The sequence below is a fragment of the Pinus tabuliformis genome, chromosome 7 (assembly GCF_031772625.1).
Source record: "Pinus tabuliformis cultivar Carrire ecotype Pingquan chromosome 7, CPIR1, whole genome shotgun sequence".
Classification (NCBI taxonomy): domain Eukaryota; kingdom Viridiplantae; phylum Streptophyta; class Pinopsida; order Pinales; family Pinaceae; genus Pinus; species Pinus tabuliformis.
In genome coordinates this window covers 853,109,033-853,132,022 of record NC_142293.1, presented here as the reverse complement: position 1 = coordinate 853,132,022, position 22,990 = coordinate 853,109,033, and the positions used below count along the sequence as shown (strand labels likewise).

Below are 22,990 nucleotides of genomic sequence, written 5' to 3'. Positions count from 1 at the left end.
CAACACTCCCTCTTAGCGAGGATTGTGCTCTAGTAATACTCCTCACTGAGCATTACACTGATTATCTGGCACCGGTACCTGTGTTAATACTAGGCCTCCCTGCCCAACATCCTTTGCACTGTTGCATCCTGTATTACTACCTATGGCCCTGCCACTGACACTGCTGCATCCATACAACAGCTCCCTCTGCATCCGTGTTGTTGCTCATCCATTCTCCCAACACTGCATCTGCACTGCATCCCCCTCTCATCATGCGGCATCGTGCTACTACATACTGCTACTGCACTGCAACTCAGTTATTGAGAAGTAATTAACTGATCCTCCCAACTTCTGACATCCCTGTCAGGCTAGAACGCTTCCGATGCTGAAGCTCCCTCTGCCGCTAACAAGTGCTCCCTTTACTAACCTCTATGCTGCTGCAACAACTCCCTGCATCTCACACCGTTGCACACCTCTCTATGCCATCCTGCACCGTTGCAACACTCCCGTGCCTCTCGCACTGTTCCAGCCTGCTAGCCTTGCGCTGCGTGGGGACTCCTGCACTATAGCACTCTCCGGCGCTTTATCTGCATCCGTCTCTACCTACATCCACCAGTCCTGCTACTCCTCTTCGGGGTTCTCATAGCAAGGTATAATCCAAGAGGTTGGGTACCTCAAGGATCCTGCCCCTCATCACCTGTAGTCCTCCTGACTACAGCTCGATGTCTCCCCACTTCTTCTCAAGTGGCACATGAGCACTCATGGCACAATTGTCATCCTCCTCGACTTCTTTCTCCGCCTTCGCTGGCGCTGCCTTCGAGTCAGAAGCCTCTCCCTTACTCTTCTTCCTCGGACACTGGTTCACATAGTGACCCAGTTCCCCACAATGGAAGCACTTGACCTTGGAGAGGTCCTTCTTCTTCCTCTTCTCCTACTTTCCCGCAGATGCTAGAGCCACATCCTCTTCCTCTTCCTTCTTGATCCTGACCCCTTTGCTACTACTCCCCGTCTTGGTCAGTCGTCTGATCTCTTCTTGACGAAGTGCCCACAGTTCTTCCCAATCCGGAAGACTCGCCCTACCCAATATGCTCTAGAAAAATGTCTCCCAATCCTTGGAGACTACGTTAAGTGCGGTCCTTACCATCAACTCCTGATCCGGTGTGGCCCCTATGGAAGTCAGTTGGTCACGGATCTCCTTCAACCGACCGAGGAAGACATCTATCTACTCTCCCTTCTGCATCTGGTATGACCTTAGCTAATTCTCCAGGAGCATCTTCCTCTGCACGGAAGTATGTTGGTACAATGTCTTCAAAGTGTCCCACATCTCCTTTGTTGTTTCCTTCTCGGAAATATGTGGGACCACGTGATCCTTGACGCCATCAAGGATGATACACTTTGCCTTAGCCATTGCCTCCTCGTATCTTTCATTCGCTAGCGGGTCAACTGGGATAGCCATCACTCTCAAGGCAAAGCCCTTGATATGATGTCTGGCTAGAATGGACAAGATCCTGGCCTTCCAGACCACAAAGTTGGATGCCCCATCTAGCCTATCCTAATCTCTCAGCCCATTCAAGGCCATCTCTCTTCTCTTTTCTGTCGACTCCTCTGAGTCTCTACTTCCCGCCTGGAAGTTCTCGGTTCGAATCCTACTGAGTCTCTCTACTTCCCATCTAGAAGTTCTCGGTTCGACTCCTACTGAGTCTCTCCACTTCTCGTCTGGAAGTTCTCTTCTGGACTCCCTTTGAGTCCCGATTTCCCTCCTGGAAATCCTTTTGCCAACCGTCAAGTTGCCCCTCTCCAATCGTCTATGCAACTGCAACATTGATCCGGATTCCTTGGCTAGAAATCCGCCTCGGCAGCAACTCCCTCTACCTTGGTCTTATCCTATTAGGTATTGTTCTGACCACAATACCCCACCAGCTTCGCTCCCACAAACTACCCACAGCTTCCTTTGCCCCAGCAACTGAAGGATTCAGCCTCTTGGCCCTACGCAATCCCGACACTGGCAAAATAGCTCCATCGGCCAACTACGTCAGCCCTCCTAGCCTCTGCGCGAGCCTGTTTCTGCCCTCCTTAGCCTCTGCACTGGCCTCTCTCAGGCCCAAACTAATGACGCAGTCCCTCTGCATCAACCCTTCCTCTGTTGCTTCTACAAGGATCAACTACTGTCACTCGGGACAACTGATTTTGCTGCAAATGCTCTACTTAGCTGATGCCTTCAGCTTTTCTGTGACCTGTAACCACCCTCTGATACCATGTTGAATTTTCTAAGTCTATCCGTTAGAAAATTAATCTGTATTCTGCTGGTTTATTTCTTCTACTTATAAATTTTGAACAAGTTATTTAAAACATTTAAATACTGAAATAAACACAATACAGTCACAACATCTACAGATCATCAACTAAAAGAAAACAAGCACACAAGTGACACCATTATTTTTGGACAAATGTCCCTGAAAAAACCCAATGCGGGAAAACCGGTGCAGCTATTCTGAGGGTTATATTATTATGCAGTCTTTCTGAGTACAACTGGGTGCCTAACCGGCTCACCCGATAGAGAAAAATACACGGCAGCAATACCTCTATATTTGGAAACAGGTATTCAGAAAACCTGTCCCACGAAACCCTCTCCGGCACAACTGAAGCTCAGCGTTGGCCCTTCTAGCCTCTGTGTCAGCCTCCTGCTAACCTGCGTCAGCCCCAGGACCCTCTGCGTCAGCCCTCTGAGGCACTGCGCAGCCTCTGGGACCCTCTGTGTCACTCTAGCAGCCTCTGCGTGGATGATGCAGTCCCTCTGGCCTCTGCGCTATCTCTGCTAGGCTCTGCGTAACCTAGACTGGCTACTGCTCTCGCTCTCTCTGCTTCTGCGCTAGTCTCTTAGTACTGTCTCTGCCTCGTACTCACTGCCCCTCGCTGCTGATCACTGATTCAACTTTGCTTAGCAACCCCACTCTAGCAAAATGAATGACTGATCACTCTGGTGTGTTCTCCAACTGACCCTCAAGCCTCTTCTTATACTTTTCTCGTTGGTCCTTCAACGGCCAAGATTAAATCTCTAATCAACGACTAAGATTAGATTTGGCTTGATCCATGAATTTTGGAACCTTCTAACCTAGTTTTATATTAATACCCATTAATATTTTATTTTTCCTAAGTTTAGACTTAGGAACTCCATTTAAAATATTAATTGTTTTTATTTCTCCCAAACTGGGTACAGTCTGTCCAAACCATTTCTGGGTATTGGAGATCTCATGTGCTTTAGCCTTTCCACCAATTTTCATGGCTAGAGCACATTCGATGTTACTCCAAATCAACACCAGTTACAGAGAAAATCACTTAGTAGAAGAAACTGGTGAGATTGCCTCACTCTACACTGCAAGTCCCGGCTGATCCGGCAGCTGAACCAAGAGTTCCCCGACTACTTCTGCGCTGCCCCTGTGTCAGCTCAACTGAGAATTGATCTGCCTTCGGAAGAGTTTTCCATCCCTCCCGGTAATGTTCCAAACTTAAATAAATAATGATATGCAAAGCAAAAACGATTTACAACACATAAATTTTAAACAATTAGCAAATGCTCATAAAAACTCCAGAAGTAAGAACTAGCTGAGCCATTTTATTAATCAATGGAGCAAGTACAATAGTATGGAGGAATGAACCTGGGCTTGCCTCAATGGCAAGCGTGACAGAACCCAGGTGATAATACAATGATCTCAAATGTTGGAAATCACTGCTCCTCTAATGCTCTGCGCTGCCCAGAAAACTACACTGCTTGCTGGAAAGGGGCCGCAAAAAACTCCACCTCCGATGCCCAGAAAATGCTGCAAATTTAACCTCAATCTCCTTGACCAAAACCCACAAAAACCAAGAAAGGGTTTGGCCTATCTCCGAGCCAAAGTCAAACCCACAAAATGGTACAAACTCCCTCGCTAACTAGCCATTCGCCCTATTATAAGAATTAGGATTTCAAGCCCTAATAGCATCCGGAAAATTCTGAAAATCTAACCACGAACTCCTCTCATAAAACCCAGAAAAACCCACGAAGAAATTTGGTTGGTTTAGACTTTTGAAATTCGACCCCCTTGGAGCCCAACTTCAGCTACAACTGCAAAACTCGTCCTGCTGGAATCACTTGTAAATCCTCTCGGAAATGGACCCAAAGTGTTGGGATGACCTCTGCTATCAATCCCCTGACTTCTCGGATGGGCTTCTGGCCTATGGCACCTTCTCCTTAGCTCCACGAAATTGCTGGACTGGCCCTCTGCGTTGTCCCCAAGCCCAGTAATTCGAATTGCTGGGATGTTGACTCTGTTGGCTCCAAAAATCACAAGAAAGGTTGGCCCTTTGTTGCTCTCCCAATCCTCTAACTCTCCCAGCAAATTCTTGATCACTGATAGCTCCAAACCCCCCCTGCGTATTCTCCAGCTAGCCAGAAATACGCATTCCCTGTTGTGGTTGAATGGTAGTGTTGTAACACACTCCCGGAACTCCTGAAATACTTATGGAACTGCCTCTCTAGGGCGAGCATGGATGGTCCCCCAAAGTAGAGGTTGAATCTCCCACTTGAGAGATTTGTGGCTAAACAGCCAGTTGACTCAGCTAAACAACAGAGTGAACAGTCAAGTAATTTTGATTGCAAGGTGTAAGAATGAATCCAAATGAGAGCTCCCTCCTCCTTTTATCTTTGTGGGTCTTCCTTGCCTCATGTGGGCCCCTCCATCTAGCACTTCAAATTCCCTCCAAGCCATTCAAATGGCCTAGTTTGAATTCCCACGTGGGTGGCCCCCACCTTCCACTAGCAACCAAATTAAGTCGAATTTCCTCCTAAGTCCCTAAGTCGAAAATGTTGGGTTCTTTCCCTTAGCCAAAATTGTACAAAAATGTATGAAAACACCTTGTTACAAATGTGTTTGAGAAGGGACATGACACTCTCGGCTCAGAAACGTCAGCCTCCTCAGCAAACTCGGACTTTTGCACTGCTCTGCGTGGGGCCTACGTGAGCCGTTCCTGGCTCTACATCACGCTCTCTGGCCTCTGCGCTGCCTCCTCTGTTGTCTCTATGCCTCTCTACTAAGTATCCTTGGCTCTAGAGAAGATCCTCTAGCTAAAACTCCCTCTACCCCTCTCTGTGTGATCACTACAAATCACTGCACTACCTCTAGCTTCAGCAATTCGATCTGACTGATCAACTCTCCTTGTGTCTTCAAAATGACCCTCAAGCTTCCTTAAATAATCTCCTCATTGACACTCAACGACCCAGATTGGAAGCTAATCAATGGCTAAGATCATTTCTACTTAATCCTCGTCTTCTTCTAGAAGTTACACTCACAGTTAAATTAATACCCATTAATTATTTTATTTTCCTAAGTTTAGACTTAGGGTCCCATTAAAAATAATTAATTATTATAATAAAACTGTCTTCGGGTGGAATTTCCCAAAACGCTTTCTAGGTTCATTGGAATACATGTGCCCAAGCCTCCCTGCAAAATTTGAGACTTAGAGCACATCTGATGCTACTAAAAATCAACACTCCCTCTTAGCGAGGAATGTTCTCTAGCAATGCCTCCCACTAAAGCATCACTCTGACTTCATAACATCGTCCTTTGCGTTGCTGATGTCTGACACGCTGTCCACCAACTACTACGTGTTAGCTTTTGGTAGCATCAAATGTGCTCTAGCCATGAAATTTGGCGGAAAGGCTAAGGCATATGATTTCTAAAGAACCCAGAAATCGTTTGGTGAAATTCCACCCAGATTGTATTTTTTTCAAATAATTAATATTTTTAATGGGGTTCCTAAGTCTAAACTTAGGAAAATTAAAGTATTAATGGGTATTAATCAAAATATGGGTGAGAATGTTCTAAAAAGCGGATCAAGTCAAGTTTTAATCTTAGCGGTTGATTAGAGACTTAATATTGGTCGTTGAAGTCCCAACGAGAAAAGTATAAGAAGGAAGCTTGGGATTCATTTAGAAACACACACAGAGAGAACGAATTGATCTGGAGTTCGATTTATGGGGCTAGGAAGCTAAGAATTCAAAATGAGTGATAATTCTGCAGCAGAGGGGCAGGGATAGTTCAGGAATACTGGGTAGAGAGGTGGAGAGCCACTAGTGGAGGCAACGCAGCAGCTAGAAGGACTGACGCTCGGCCAATTTGGGCCCATGCAGGCCTGATGCAGAGCCAGAAGGGCCAGCGCAGAAGTGAAGTTGCCCTCACGCATAAAGCTGAAAACTGCTCGGAAACTGTCAGAACAGCCAAGAAGGTTGACACAGAAGGCAGAAGAGACAGCGCAGAAGCTGACGCATAGACTATAACGCTGACGCAGGGCCAGCGCAAAGATAGTCAGGGTTAGCCAGTTCTGCTACTGGATCAACCAGAATCTGTCGGGTGAAGTGAGGTAATCTCACTTAGTTTTCCGCCATTATATTTTCTCTGTCACTGGATTGCCAGGAGGGCATCCAACATTGTATCCAGAATTACTGCTTAATAATAGAAAACCCTCAGAGTTGCTGCACCGGTTTTTCCACATTGGGTTTTTTTGGGGACTATTTTGTCTAAAAATAACTGTATCCTATGTATCTTGTTCTTTGCTCAGTTTCTTGTTTCATGTAATCAAATTAATTTGGTGTTGGCTGCAGAAGTAATTTACTTCAATATTATTCAGAAAATAACTTGATAATGTATCAAGTAGTAGAAGTTCAGTTTTGCTGTAGTAGGGGTTCCTTGAGTGTAAGAATTTTCACACTGCATTGCTACTGCAACTGTACTGTTGCTGACACTGCCACCGTCAACATTGCATACGTACTACAACTCCCTCTGAATTTATGCATCCGTGTTGCTGCTGGCACTGGCACTGGCACTGCCAACTACCCTTGCACTGCAAACTGCAGCTGCTATTGTATAGCAATGGAAAAACATCCCAAATTATTGAACAAGTGTTCAGCATAGATTCATCTCGATCCCGATGATGTGACTGCTGCTAGTCCCACGTTGTCCCTTTGAAGCCACTACACTGATGCTGCTACTGCATTGTGCCTCCTTGCACTGCTACAACTCTGCTCTGCGTTGCTTAGACTTAGCATTCTAGCTACTGCATCTGTCGCTCCAACACTCCTCTACACCATCTGACACTTCGTACATCTTGTTATTCCTGATCTAGGGTCCCATAGCAAGGAATTAATCCGAGAGGTGGGCTCCTCAAGGATCCTGCCCATTTGTAGCTCTTTCGAACTACAACTCCAAATCATCCCACCTCCCTCCTGGAGGTATCCCGGCTATCATGGCAAACTACTCCTCCTTGATCTTTGCGGGTGCAGCCTTCGGATCGTGCTTCTCATCTTTGTCCTTCTTCCTGAGAGGACATTGCGTTGCGTAGTGACCCATTTCACCACACCTGAAGAATTTTATCTTCGAGACGTCCTTCTTCCGCCTCTGCTACTCCTGCGGCCCCTTCGATGCGATGGTTTCATTCTCATCCACCTCCTTGGGCTTTGACCCATTGTTGTGATCCAGGTGGATATTGGTGCTTCCGTCAAGCTTGCACTTGACTAGATCTCTCCTCAACTCTTCCTGCTTGAGAGTTGCCTACATACTATCCTAGTCTGGCAAAGTTGCCCTACCCAAGATACTCTGGACAAAGACTTGCCACTCTTCTGAGACTGAGTTTAGGGCCAGTCTCACCATCTCGGAACCTTGAGGTGTAGACTCCACAGCTGCTAACTCATCCCGGATCTCCTGAAGCTTCATGAGGAACGGATCTATCCGCCCCCCCTTCTGCATCTGCACAGATCTCAATTTCTGCTCTAAGTACATCTTCCGTTGCTCGAAAGATCCCTGATATAACATAGACAACGCATCCCACATCTCCTTAGCAGTCCCTCTGCTAGCGATGTGACAGACCACATGATCCTTCATTCCATCAAGGACCATTCTCTTTGCCTTCGCCATTTCTTCCTTGTACTTCTTTAGTGGATCTGGATACGTTGTCCACATGTCTTAAGGGAGTGCTCATCTAGAAGGTGTTGACCTCTACTGGTCAACTACCCATGCAGTGCATCCCGTTTTTCTTGACAGAAAGAAGCAGCACCTGATCAGCTTGTCCGTGCCATCCTGCCATCATCAGCAGCTTGATCATTTCAGTTGTAAACCCAGTCTGCATATATGAATTGTAAATAATCTAAGCAGATCAGAGTCATGTATGTAAATTGCCTAGGTGGACCTAACTTTTTGATGATAATCTACGTCCCGGAAGGTTTTTCGTCTCACCGATCCACGGATCGGCAGAGTTTTCCTTCAAACCTGACCCCAAAGCCGGGATTGATTTTGTCATTAGAACTTTAGGAGAATCCTAGTGTGTTAAATCTGCTAGATTATAGTTGTGTCGCAGAACTGGGTGTTTTGTGAGGGTCTGTATTAAATGGGTTTGTCCCTTAAGATGTAATTTTGTAAAAGTCATGATGTAATGTGTCCTGAGGGTCGAGAAATGTTTTAAATCCCCTCATGAGTCCTAAGTCCTAGGTCCTAGGTGATGTTTCCGAAGGCTTAGTTCAGTGATCCATTTTAAAATGAATTAAAAAAATTTAAAAATGAATAAAAATAATAAAATAATATAAAATTAAAAAATGAAGCAAAAACCCTAACTAATAAAATAATAATATTTTAAGTTAATAAATCGACGGATGAGATCAAGAGATGTCTTGATCCTCATCAACGGTCGAGATCATTTCTACATGGATCACTCGAACTAGCCGTTAGGATCATTTCCTTTATATAGGGTCTTAGGGGGTCATTTGAGATCATCTGATCTGTGAGTCTGTACTGAAAGCTCTCTTGTAAACTGATTTCTGATTAATAAAAGAAGACTTTGGGGTTCAAACTGGCTGGTGTTACTCTCCGGAATTGCTGTGAGATGATTGTTTTTTTTTTTTCTGCATATTTCAGTTTTCAGCAGTTAATAATAGCTGGTTTTCAGAGTATTGTGAGTACAGGTATCTTGCTCACGTGCTAGGGTTTGAATGTTGTAGGGTTTCTGAAATAATGGCAGGTATCTCCATTATTCCTTGAAATCTAGCAGCATTTCTTGCCCTCTTTACTGATGTTTGCTTGAGGTGTGCAGGAGATCTTTAGGTAAAAGGTACAGGTGGGCGTTTGGGGAAGTTCTAGGCTGAACCAGCCGACTCCCACAGGCTTTTCTGTGCAGAGCCCAGCTGATTGTTCCCTGGGTTAATCATTCAAAGTTTCTTTCCTGTTTTACATTGAGAGATTCTCTTTCTGTTCACAGTGAAGTTCAAAATTTCTGATATATTGAAAATATTTCTGCTCTTATTGTTAAATCTGGCTGTGTAGGGGCCGAAATCTGTACATTAATTAACTGTTCTAGGGTTTTTAGTTTCTTTCTGGCATACTTCATTAGGGTTTTGTTTTTCTTTTGCAGGTATAGGGTTTTGTCTTTGCATGACCATCGTCAATCTTCTCAGCCCCAAGCACCTGCAAACGCATAAGGACCGGGAAATCTGTGGGACGTGTCTCGCGATGCCTTCAGCCCAAACAAACACCGTCAAGATCGGATGAGATACCTGCTAACCACGGAGTTTTGTCATTTCCGTATACACATCCACGAGTTTGGTCTCAGAGCTTCTCTCTTTTGGAAAACCTTTCTGCATATGATGGATTAGAGCTGCGGTTGAAAGGAGATGAACGTCGGTATAAACTTATAATTCGCAGCCAGCTCCAAACTCAGATCACAACGTCCAGACTTCTGCGTAACATAAAAACTGATGCAAAAGATCCGTCTGCAACATTCTTCTCCGCTGTCGACAGTATATATATGCATAAATCGTGGTATTGACATGACTGCGTAAGAAGAGCCATTCAATGTGAACTATTTAGCGCCAGTCCGAGCAAATCGAGGTCGTTTATGCAATGTTCAGGTAAGTATAAAGCCGATTCACATATTTTTCATTTGCTGTCAAGCGTCCAGCAATCATCTGAAGCTCACGCTGGAATTTTTTAGAGGCTGATGCGTCCGATTTTTTGTGTATGTCTGAGCCCGAGTCACGCCGTCTCTTGTGAAAATTGTTTCCGCCTGCAAATAATCGCATTTCCTTTCTTTCGCATGTTTTAGAGTGGTCACGTAGGGTTAGCGTAGATTGTAAATCGATTTTTTATTTATTTCTCTTTTCAAAGTTTTGTATAGTCACGTTTTTTTAGATTTAAATTGTTTTGGTTAGCGTTTCATTTTAGTTTAGTTTTATTAATAATTTCTATAAAAAATAAAAATAAAAATACGATTGGCATAAGTTATTTCTTTTTTAGATATTCTTTATTTTTTTTAGTTGGAGTATAGTTTTACATTTTAGGATTTTTATAATATAAAAAATAAAAAAAAATAAAAAAATAAAAAAATATATATATATATATATTTTTAGTTTTATTTTTAATGAATTTAGTTTTAGATTTTTTTTCCCCTTTTTTGATTTTTTTTTAAAATATAAAAAATGAAAATAAAAAGGTTTAGGTTAGAGCTGTCTAGAATTTAGATTTAGATTTTAAATTTTTTAATGTTATATTTTAGTTTAGATATTAGTTAGACATTAGATTAGTTTTAAAATTTTAAATTTTTTTGAGATTTATTTTTAATTTCCATAACATTGAAAAATAAAAAAATAAAAAATAAATAAAAAAAATAAAAAAAAATAAAAAAAATAAAAAAATTTGTGGAAAATCATTTTGCCAGTTTCAGTTGCTTTCGCGATATATCTTTCATGCTGAGATCTGAAATTTTCAAGTCGAAACACGAAATCCAATGTCTAGTTAATAATTCATGATGCTCATGGTGGTTTAAGGCATTTATCTCTTCAAAGCTTTCAGTTGCCGGATATCGTTTTGGTCACATGATTTAGCTGATGATAGATGGTTGCTGTTCATGGTCCATGTTTTTTTATCATTTAAAAAGTAATCATTTAAACATTGACTCCACAAGGCACTGGTCTATTAAATCTCTAAATCCATCTAGTGCTTATCATATCGTGTATCGTGTCTCCCACCCAACTGTTTGGCAGTTGGTCTTCACTATCTCGCAGGGTCTACCCCCCTTAGCTGCGGGAGACGGGCTTAAACGGAGGGATCGGGGATCAGAGTGACAGCCCCCGGTCTGAGCGTTGTCGTGCCAATTCGCGCGACAACAGAAGGGATGACATCCTTTCCTTCCAGATGACATAGAAGGGTCCCATTAAAAATAATTAATTATTTTAGTAAAACTGTCTTCGAGTGGAATTTCCCAAAACAGCCTGCAGAAAAATGACCTCCCTTTTGACGTCTTTCTGCCTAGCAAAACGGCCTGCAGAAAAACTGCATCCCACTAGCTCTACCTCACGCTGAGGCTTCAACACTGCTACCATGGAAAAGTTTCGATCTGGAAGCCCTTCCTCTCTGTCGACTCACTCAGAGAGAAACAGCCTCGAAAATTCTACCCTCTCGACTTGGACTGCGTAAACCCCTCTAGGGATTCAAACTGCTGCCTCCTGCAACTATTTCGATCTCCTTTTCTACTCAGCGATGGGTTCACTGACACTGTTCTTCTTGTCTCACTTGCACTGCTTTGATACCATGTGAAAAATCGGTTACCCGATTCCCACTGCAGCAAACTGATTATATTTCTCCTACTTGTTAGATTTACGTGAACAAGTTATTTGCAGTTTCCTACAACAAACATCAAAATACATACACTGCAGCCCACACCATTTAAATAATATGCCAAAACAAGAAACTGAACAATAGAGAAAGATACAACACAAATGACACAGTTGTTTTTGGACAAACGTCCCCGGAAAAGCCTGATGCGAGAAAACCACTGCAGCAAATCTGAGGGTTTTTATTATTAAGCTGAAGTATTTCTGAATGCAACTACTGGATGCCCTCCTGGCAATCCAGTTACAGAGAAAATCACTTAGCAGAAGAAACTGGTGAGATTACCTCACTCTACACTGCAAGTCCTGGCTAATCCGGTAGCTGAACCACGAGTTCCCCAGCTACTTCTACACTGCCCCTGCGTGGGCCCTGCATCAGCCTCTAAAGCCCTGTGTTAGCTCACTGAGAATCAATCTGCCTTCAGAAGCCTTTTCCAGCCCTCTCGGTTCAGAAACATGAGACTCCTCAGCAAACTCGGACTTCTGCATTGGAGGCCTCTACGCTACTCTGCGTGGGGCCTGCGTGAGCCCTTCTTGGCTCTGCGTCACCCTCTCTGGCCTCTGCGTTGCCTCCTCTGTGTGTCTCTCTACCTCTCTGTTGAGTATCCTTGGCTCCAGAGAAGATCCTCCAACCAAAACTCCCTCTGCCCCTCTCTGCGTGATCACTACAAATCACTGTGTTGCCTCTAGCTTTAGCAATTCGATCTGACTAATCAACTCTCTGTGTGTCTTCCAAATGACCCTCAAGCTTCCTTAAATAATCTCCTCATTGACATTCAACGACCCAGATTAGAAGCTAATCAATGGCTAAGACCATTTCCGCTTAATCCTCGACTTCTTCTAGAAGTTACACTCACAGTTAGATTAATACCCATTAATTATTTTATTTTCGTAAGTTTACACTAAGGGTCCCATTAAAAATAATTAATTATTTTAATAAAACTATCTCCGGCTGGAATTTCCCAAAATGCTTTCTGGGTTCTTTGGAATACATGTGCCCAAGCCTCCCTGCAAAATTTGAGACTTAGAGCACATTCGATGCTACCAGAAATCAACAGATAACATCATATCATCATTAGCAATTATGTAGAGAGAATAACATCAACAATGCAACGGGACAATAAGGAACAACAAAAGAAGAGCATACATAATAGACACCAGGATTTTTGGATGGAGACTAGGGCAAAACACCCCAAGGGGGAAAAGCCATAATCAATTTATCTTCTTCTATTAGATATTCATCAAATGTTCGGCTGAGATACAAAGTACAATTATAATGAGACATGATTCTTTCATCATCAGACACATTAGGTCATTCAGGGCATGTTGACCACTAAAGTTGCACTTGGAGATTTGTCAAACACTCCATGATCAAATCACATTTAGAGCATTCCAGCACCATCAAATTAGTCAAAATTCCAGGCTTCATCAAGGCCTTCAGAGCCCATTTCCTCTTCTTCTCATCATTATGTTCAAATTTTGCAGCCCTGCAAGTGTTGAAATGTAACTAGTGTTGGCCTTCATAAATTGTACTTGAGTCATGACTTAATGTAATTATTGATATACTCGTTAAAATAAAAGAAAAGAAAATTTATTTGTAAAAAGAAAAATCATTTTATTGAAATGGGTTTCTTTCCCATTATGTTGTGGTCCTAGGTCAAAGCACCCATTGAGTGCTCTTGTCAAGTCAAGAGTCAAGGTCATGATGGTCTAGCCCTTGGAGGGCCCATGTAACAAAGAAGAAAAATTATTATTGTAATTTGTTGTGTCTAGAAGCCTCCAAGAGATGGGTTGGCCAACCTTCCTCAAGTCGGCCTAAAGAGGCCTAATCCGCCCTCAAGGAAGCCTATATAAAGAGGAGCCTCCTCTCATTTCATATACACACTTCCAAGAAATTATAACTTTGATCCAAGCGAGGGAGATAAGATGTTCTGATCCAGTGAAGAAGAAAGAGAAGCAAATTTCTGTGGAGGCTAGCGAAGGAGGAAAAGAAGTTGATTTTTGTCTCTACCTACTCACACGTGTGAGTTCCTTGGAGAACTAGGGTTTCCTCAATCCATATTTTGCAGAGTTTTTGTTTGGGGTTTGGCTGGCTCATCTCTTGGAAGGTTTGGTCTTGGGTCAAGGTCAAGGTCTTGGAAGTCTTCATTGAAATTCTATAAGAAGATATTTTTGTGGGTTTTCTTCTCTAGGAGAGGTTTTGGCCCTGGCTAGCAGCCTACATCTGGTGTTCTTGTGTTTGCATTGTGATCTTCTTATTGGCATTTGTCTTGATGATGAAAAAAACTAAATAATGATGATAATGTCCTAATATAAATCACAAGAAAATGTCAAGGATTAAAGGAGAAATCAAGTTAATAAATACTCTAACTCTCTGCCCTAGATTTCTCAATAGCGGGGACAGTATAAAAATGAGTATAGTATGATGAAAAAAGAGTCATGTAACAAGCCTAGGTAGCTTACGAATTTACGACCAAGTGATTTCACTTTAGGGAGTCTTTTTCCCTGGCTAATTATTTGTGTTGTTTAACACTTATAATTAGTTAAGTTTTTCTCCCAAATTTACCCCGAAGCTGGAGTGCGACTTGATGGTAGTCTTTAGTGAGTCCTAGTGTCTAGAGTCAATGTATATTACCATAGTAGATCATCTCTAAAGTTTCGCGGAATTTGGCTGAGTCTAAGTGTCTGTTTTTAATTGTTAAAAAATTTCCCACTGGACAGGATTTTTAATAAATGTTTGATGTAAGATGTAATAAGTGTTGTTTAGAGACGTTATAATGGGTATGAGTACTCAAAATTAGACCTCTACACCTCAACTTTCTATTTAGACCAGTGTTGAAAATATCGATATCAGCAAAATATCGGCGAGAGTCCAAAAAACATCTTATCGGCAATATCGGCGAAAATATCGGCAAATATCGGCAAGCATAAAAAATAATTTTTTCAAATTTTTAAACATAGCCGAGATTTTGCCGATATTTTGAAAATATCGCGATATTTTCTCGACAATATATCATTTTGCCGAAAATATCGCGATATTTTTGAATATCGCCGATATTATCAACAGTGATTTAGACAGACTTTGAGAGTAAAAAAGTGATTATTCACCCCTAAAAACCCAATTTTTCTAATTTTTGGAAAAAAATAGCAAAAAAATTAGCTCGAAAATAAAAATTTGGGGATAATAAAATTCTCTCCGAATGGAAAATGCTAATAAATGAAGTGGAAATTCACAAAGGGTAAAATTAAAGTCAAAAAGTGATGTGGATTCCATTTACCAAAGAAATATTACCCAGAGAAAAATTCGATGGTCCAAAGCCTCAACGATTAGTCTAGAAAAACACACTCCTCAAGGAAGACAAATCAAGTTCCAAGGTTTGAGATGTATTTCAGTCAAGTTTTGACTAGAGACGAGTTGGAGATGGTCCTCCCACTACTAAAACGTTTAATTTCCATCACTCCATCCATTCCTCCAGTGAAAACGACTACATCTCTTGGAGATCTGCGTAGGCCTCATCAAGGGTTTCGATTTGCTTGGAAGAAACTAGACGTTTTGCCTTGGGATCACTTGGAGATGAGTTTTCTCTATAAATAGAGCCTTTGGCTCCTCATTTGATAAAGTAATTCTTGAGCTACTGGTGCTAGCGAAGCTCTGCAGAAATTATGTACTGGATATTTTTCTAAGTAATAAAGAAAGACTTTGGGGGCATATTCTTTATGGTGTTATTCTTCTGCTCTTTATGGTAATATTGTTCAATTTTATTTGTGCTTAATGCTCTACATTATTTGATCTCTAACTTGTTAGCTTCATGTTCCTTTGTGGATTAATTTATGCAAGTTATCTTGTATTTATTTCTGATTGGAAGACCACTCTAGATCTAGGAGCACTAGTGGGTTCTTGGTTGAACTTCTAGCCTCCTTCTTCATTGTTTAGTCCAATCTCTTGTGGATATAACAATATCTTTCGAACTGTGTAGAGATTTTTATTTTTCCAAAGTAGATCTTGAGTGTGGGGTAAGTTTTGGTTGAATGAACCCACTCTCAAGAGAATAACGCTGGAAGAACCCATATCAATTTTCCTCAAGGGATTAGCAAATGTTGATTTTTGGTAGCATCAGATGTGCTCTAGCCATGAAAATTGGTGGAGAGACTAAGGCACATGAGATCTCCAAGACCCAGAAATCGTTTCAGGAAATTCCACCCGAATGAAGTGATATTAAAATAATTAATATTTTTAATGGGGTTCCTAAGTCTAAACTTAGGAAAATTACAATATTAATGTGCATTAATATAATATGGGTGAGAAAGTTCTAAATAACCAGAATCAAGCCAGATCTAATCTTAGTTGTTGATTAGGGACTTAATCTCGGCCGTTGAATCGTCAACAGGAAAAGTATAAGAGGAGGCGTGAGGGTCAGCTGGAGACACACCAAGACACCACGAGAGATCAGTCAGTTCGATTTTCTGGGGCGAGCTTTGCTGACAAAATTAAATAAGTGATCAGTTGCAGTGAGGGACAGCTCGGCAGGAGGCCGAGGAATACATATTAGAGAGGCAGCAGAGTGTTGGAAGAGGCACCGCAGAGCCTAGGAGGGTTGATGCAGAGGCAGCAAGGGTTGACGCAGAGGCAGCAAGGGTTGACGCAGAAGCTAAGGAGGCTAGCGCAGAGGAGGCAGAGGGCCAAAGAAGCTAATGCAAAGGCCATAGAGGTTGACGCAGTTGACGCAGAGAGCTTCAAAGGCTGCGCTGAGGAAGTCTGTGGGGCAGACTGAGAGCAGATTAGCCGGGAGAGGGTGACGCAGTTCTGAAGAGGGTGACGCAGTTCCAGAGGAGTGCGTGGAGCAGCTTTCGTTGTCCAGCACAAGGAACAACCGTAGTCACTGTAGGATTGTTCATCCGACTGCTGATTTGCTGGAATATCTGTCTCCGGATAGAGGTATTGATTCCAAGGACATTCTCTGAAGGGTGAGCAATTTTTGGCACCCTAATTGTATTCAAAATCTACTTAATAATAAAACCCTCTATATGATGCACCAGTTTTCCCACATTGGGTTTTTTTGGGGACGATTTTCCAAAAATAACAGAGTCCCTTGTGTTGTCTCAGTTTATTTTAGTTGTTGATCTGTATATTTGTGAAGGCTGCATTTGTGTTTACTTCGATATTTATGCATTTAAATAACTTGTTAATGTAAAGAACAAGTAGGAGATAGTAAACCAGAAAATGCAGTAGGGGTTTCTGATGTGTTAGATTCAGAAATTTTCACATGGTATCAGAGCGATTGCAGATCAAGGAGGATTGAAGACACCAACAAAAGAAATCTGAGGATTTGCAGCAGAGAAGCAGTTGTCCCAAGAGACAGCATTATTCTAGAGCTGAAGAGGTAAGAGGAGTGACACAGTGCTAAAAGGGTGACACAGAGGCTCACGCAGAGCCTGCGTCAGCATTCTGAGCCAGGAAGGGAGGACGTATTTGATGGGAGGAGCCCACACAGTAGCTACGTCAATAGTCCAGGCAAGCACAGAGGCAGAAGGGGGGCAAATCAGGCCTACGCAGTGCCTGGTCACCATTCTCAGCTAGGAAGGATTGACACTGAGACCAGGAGGAGCTCATCCAACTCTCACTGTGATTGCGCAGAGTGAGAAGGGCTCAAATTCTTTAGTTGCCGAGGCTAAGGGAGTTGTGCAGATTGTGATTTGAGGAGCTAGTGGGATGTTGTTTTTGTCTGTACAGAACAGTGTCTAAGGAGACGGAACCAAGGTAGAGGGAAGCACTACCTCGACGGATTTCTAGCCAAGAAATCCAGATCCGAGTTGCAGCAGCAAAGGGGGATTGGAGAGGAGTGATTCGACAGTTGGCAGGAGGATTTCCAGGAGGGAAGTCGAGACTCAGAGGGAGTCTAGAAGAGGAGAAGAGATGACAGTAAATGGATTGAGGGATCAGGACAGATTGGACAGGGCTTCCAATTTTGTCATTTGGAAGGCCAAGATCCTGGCAATCCTGGATAAACATCACATCAAGGACTATGCCTTGAAAATCGTAGCTGTCCGAATTGACCCAAATGCAAATGAGAAGTATGAGGAGGCCATGGCAAAGGCGAAATGCATGATCCTAGATGGGGTCAAGGATCATGTCATACCACATATTGCTGAGAAGAACAAAACAAATGAGATGTGGCAGACTCTGACCACCTTATACCAGGGCTCTTCCGTGTAGCAGAAGATGTTATTGGTGAATCAACTGAGGTCATATTAGATGCATAAAGGAGAGGAGATAGATCACTTTCTCCTCAGGTTGCAAGGAATTCGCGACTAGCTTACTTCTGTGGGGTCTACACCGGATCCAGAGTTTATGGTCAGGACTGCTTTGAATGCAGTCTCTGAGGAATGGGAGACATTTGTCCAAAGCATCTTGGGTGGAGAGACTCTCCCTAGTTAGGAAGAGATGTGGGCAGCTCTTCGATAGGAAGAGATCGGGAGATTGACCAAGGCAGGGAATAGTGGTAAGGGAGTTTGAGTCAAGAAAGAGGAGGAGGATGTGGCTCTAGCATCTGTGGGACAGCAAGGGAAGAGGAAGAAGGACATCTCCAAGGTCAAGTGCTTCAATTGTGGGGAACTGGGACATTATGCATCTCAGTGCCCTAGGAAGAAAGGCAAGGGAGAAGCTTCCGACTCAAAGGCGGCTCCAGAAAAGGCGGAGAAGGATGTCGGGACTGATGACAATTGTGCCATGAGTGCTCATGCACCTCTAGAGAAGAGGTGGAGTGACATCGAGTTGTAGTCATAGGACTACATGCAGGGGTAGGATCCTTGAGGTGCCCAAACTCTTGGATCACATCTGGCTACGAGAGCCCTTAACGACAGTAGCATGATGATAGGTGTTGGGTGGAGCAAAGTGTGGTGAAGTGACAAGACAGGGCTAGAGTGCAGAAGTCTGTAGCAGCGCAGTAAAGGTTGCATTAGTGCGAGAGGCACATAGGTGTCTACAGTAGCGGAGTGGCAGTAGAGGGAGCACAGGTTAGCAGCAGAGGTAGGTCAGCATCACGAGGCTTCCAAACTGACCAGGATGTCAGTGGTTGGGTAAGATCAGTTACTTACTTCTCAGTAACTGAGTTGCAATGCAGCAGTTAGCAGTTGCAGTGCTATGGGCAGCACAAGGTAACATTTTGAGAGGGAGCTGCAATACAAATGTAGCAATGGCAGTGGCAGTGTCATGGGCAGTGGTGCAGTGGATGTGAGGCAGCATGCCCAACATCAACACAGGTACCGATGCGGAGGATCAGTGTGATGTTTCAGTGGTGAAGCATTACTAGAGCACATTCATTGCTAAGAGGGAGTGTTAATTTTTGGTAGCATTGGATGTGCTCTAGCCATGAAAATTGGTGGAGAGACTAAGGCGCATGAGATCTCCAAGACCCATAAATCGTTTGGGAAAATTCTACCCGGATTAAGAGATATTAAAATAATTAATATTTTTAATGGGGTTCCTAAGTCTAAACTTAGGAAAATTAAAATATTAATGTGTATTAATATAATATGAATGAGAAAGTTCTAAATAACCAGGATCAAGCTAGATCTAATCTTAGCCGTTGATTAGGGACTTAATCTCGGTCGTTGAATCGTCAATAGGAAAAGTATAAGAGGAGGCTTGAGGGTTAGTTGGAGACACACCAAGACACCAAGAGAGATCAGTCAGTTCGATTTTTTAGGGCGAGGTTTGCTGAGGAAATCGAACAAGTGATCAATTGCAATAAGGGGTAGCTTAGCAGGAAGTCGAGGAATACATACCAGAGAAGCAACAAAGTGCCGGAAGAGGCAGCGCAGAGCCTAGGAGGGTTGACGCAGAGGCAACAAGGGTTGACGTAGAAGCTAAGGAGGCCAATGCAGAGGACAGAAAGGGCCAAAGAAGCTGATGCAGAGGCCATAGAGACTGACGCAGTTGACGCAGAGAGCTTCAGAGGCTGCTTGAGGAAGTCTGTGGGGCAGACTAAGAGCAGATTAGCCGGGAGAGGATGACACAGTTCCAGAGGAGTGTGTGGAGCAGCTTTCGTCATCCAACACAAGGAACAGCCGCAGGCACTGTAGGATTTTTCATTCGGCTGTTGATTTGCCGGAATATCTGTCTCTGGATAGAGGTATTGCTACCAAGGATATTCTCTGAAGGGTGAGCCATTTCTAGCACCCTAGTTGTATTCAGAATATGCTTAATAATAAAACCCTCTATATGTTGCACCGGTTTTCCCACATTGGGTTTTTTCAGGGATGATTGTCCAAAAATAACAGTGTCCCTTGTGTTGTCTCAGTTTATTTCAGTTGTTGATCTGTATATTTGTGAAGGTTGCATTTGTGTTTACTTCGATATTTATGCATTTAAATAACTTGTTAATGCAAAGAACAAGTAGGAGATAGTAAACCAGAAAATGTAGTAGGGGTTTCTGATGTGTTAGATTCAGAAATTTTCACAGCAAACGATTTATTTGAAGAGAGAGTTTCTTTACCATATCTCACAAATATCATCAATTTTAATTCAACCTACTTATTTTATGTGCTTTTCAGTGACAGATCTAGCTTTTAGAGCTTATTTAAAGGGTTTTCCCTTTCTTGCTTACCCAAGAGCAGAGGTGTCCTCATACTCTTGTGGCTAGCATTTGTATTTTTATGTGTATATTCTCATCATTTTCTGATCTATGTTCTCTTGTTTCAGATCTAATCTCATTCTCTATGCATGCGCAGATCTGCCTTGTGGAGGCTAGACGGCTAGTGTTTTGACGACAATTTTGAAGGGATTCACACTTTAAGGCTCGAAAGAATAAGATATCTTCATTTTGAAGGGCTTTCGTTCCATTGGTCATGGAAAAAAAGAGGGTCTCTCTCCCTCTCTTGCGCATTTCTCTCTTGAAGCTTGGACGCCAAACCCATGGAGGGAAATCTCTTGGAAGAGAAAGTGAGTTTCTTTTTGCAAAATTTGCTCATTGTAATTTTGCAGAAAGCATTGTAAATATTTTCTCATTTTTCGTATTGTATTTTGTGAAGGGTATTTGCTCAGTGAAGCCCCTTGTTGTAAACCCTCCTCAAAATCTAAAACCCTCACTTCTCTATAAGAGGGTTTCTCTTTAATTAATAAAAAAAGAATTTCTTCTTGAGGGAGCTTGGGGATTTCCCCTTGGTATCCCTATCTCCTCATTTGGAAGGAGGATTTTGTAGGTGGTTAGAGGCTGACTTTTGCATTTGCTTTGCTAGATTAGTTTCTTGCTCATTTCATCATCTAGCTGCATTAACATTGCCAGATCTAATTACTAACTTGCATTTTTCATTGGGCTAGTTAGCACATTGAAGTTCAAACATTTTCATAGCTGACTTACTAGCCTAGATCCGATCTATTTATTGCTGGTATATCGCTCATCTCATTGTTTACTTCATTGTCTAATTAGTTTGCATTTCACATCTAATAATTTCAAGCAAGTGTGACATTTTAATTGAGCTATAATTGATAATATCAAATCATAAGCATCTTTCCATTAAAAGCACTTGTATTAACTTCACATCTCACATTTGGTAATTTCTTGTTTCTCTAAAAATTTACCTCCAAGCATAAACTTGGTTGATAGACATCTAGGAAAGCTTCTTGTAATATCCCTAATAGGAAATAATAGTGATAAACAAAGCATATTCCACCATGCAACACACAAAATTTAACAAGCAATTAGACACCAACAAATTTAGCCAAAAACTGCGCCATGCTAAGCCATTTTATTATCAAAGAGGAGAGTACAAATATATGGAATATGTGCACCTGGGCTTGCTGAAGCAAGTTGGACAAATCCCAGGTGAGAAAATGTGTTGCTCTGATGCTATGAAGTGCTTCCTCCTCAAGCTTCTGCGATGGCCTTGAAAATCTGCAACTGTTGGTTGGAAAGAGACCAGTGTTTGAGCCTTCTAGAGTGCTCAGAAAATTCGGCCAAATTAACCTTCGACACCCCTCAAATAACCTAGAAAAATCCACAAACGGTTGGGCCTAGTTCCAACCGTCTGAAATTACCGCAATTATAGTGAACTCCTCCAGCTGGGTAATTCATACTACAGGGAATCAACTACCAAAAACCCCTCCAAAATGCTGAGAAAATCCTCCAATCATCCTCCTTATAGCTGATAGAAAAGCCCAACTCCAAGTTCCCTGCCAAAATCTCTCCCATGTGCAACCTTCACGATGAACTATGCAGGCCCAGAACTCCTTCTATGTAGGTTCAGAATAAGAAAATTCGGCCCAATAGATAGCCTCCAAATCAGCTTAGCAATCCACCTGAAATCTCCAGCAAATACACAAGGAAACCAGCCCTCAAAGTCCTAGAATCAGCCCAACACCAAGATGGTCTTGTTCTGCGCTAGTCTACTCCAAGTAGTGACTGGTTGTGCTTGCAAATTGGTCCTAAAACAACTCTGAAGTGTGAAGATGTCTCCTCTAGAGTGGCACTTGAAGTCCACTGAAGATGGAGTTGAGATTCCCGCTTGGAAATCTCGTGTTGAACAACACAGTGTAGACTTGGCTCAACAACTCAAGCGTACAAGGGGGTTCGATTCACAAATTAGCAAAAGACCCAAAATGATGCTCCTTCTCCCAATTTAGCTTGTTGCCCCATCTCTCATCCAAGTGGGTCCCCCAAGTCGAATTCCCTCTTCTCCCTCTTCACCAAGTCGAATTGCTCAAGGGGGTACGAATTCCCCTTTTTTGAAAGTGGTCCCCACATCCCACTTCTCTCTAAATTTTCCCTTTTCCTAATGTTGGGAAGCCATTTCCTCCAAAAATCAAAGTGGGGCACTCCTAAACCACTTTTCCTAAGTTTAGAGCCAAAAATGACAAAATTGAGCAAAATTGTTTTTCATTTAACAATATTTGCTAAGTGGGAATATCACAATCCTCCCCGCCAAAATGTTTCTTTCCCTCAAGCACCTGTAGTGATGTGTGTTGAATTATTTGTTCACCCTCCTATAGGGCTCCAAACAATTTAATCAAATATTTACGCTAAACAAAATATGAAAGTAGCTTTAAAGTTTAACCAGAACTCATAACATCAGAATTTATTAATTTGCTGTTGAGTACCTACCTGGTTTGTTGTGGTTGAAGATGCTTCAAAATTGCTCCCGCTCTCACTCCTGCTACCAAAAGACCAAAACCTCCTAGCCAAACTGGGTACAACCTAGGTACTCAATTCTAGAATGCTTCTCAATTGATGCAATCTGGTCCCCTGTGCCCAAAAACCTAAGAACAATTGAGGCTCTACTCAGTCTATGACTTTCTCCGTAATTTTCTCCTCCCTGCACTTTCCCCCT

The 22,990-nt window shown here is 42.5% G+C and overlaps 1 pseudogene; it reads right to left on the bottom strand.

Annotated features, from left to right (window-relative positions):
- Positions 1–22,990, bottom strand: part of LOC149250302 (E3 ubiquitin protein ligase DRIP2-like) — a 313,805-nt pseudogene that overhangs the window by 188,956 nt on the left and 101,859 nt on the right.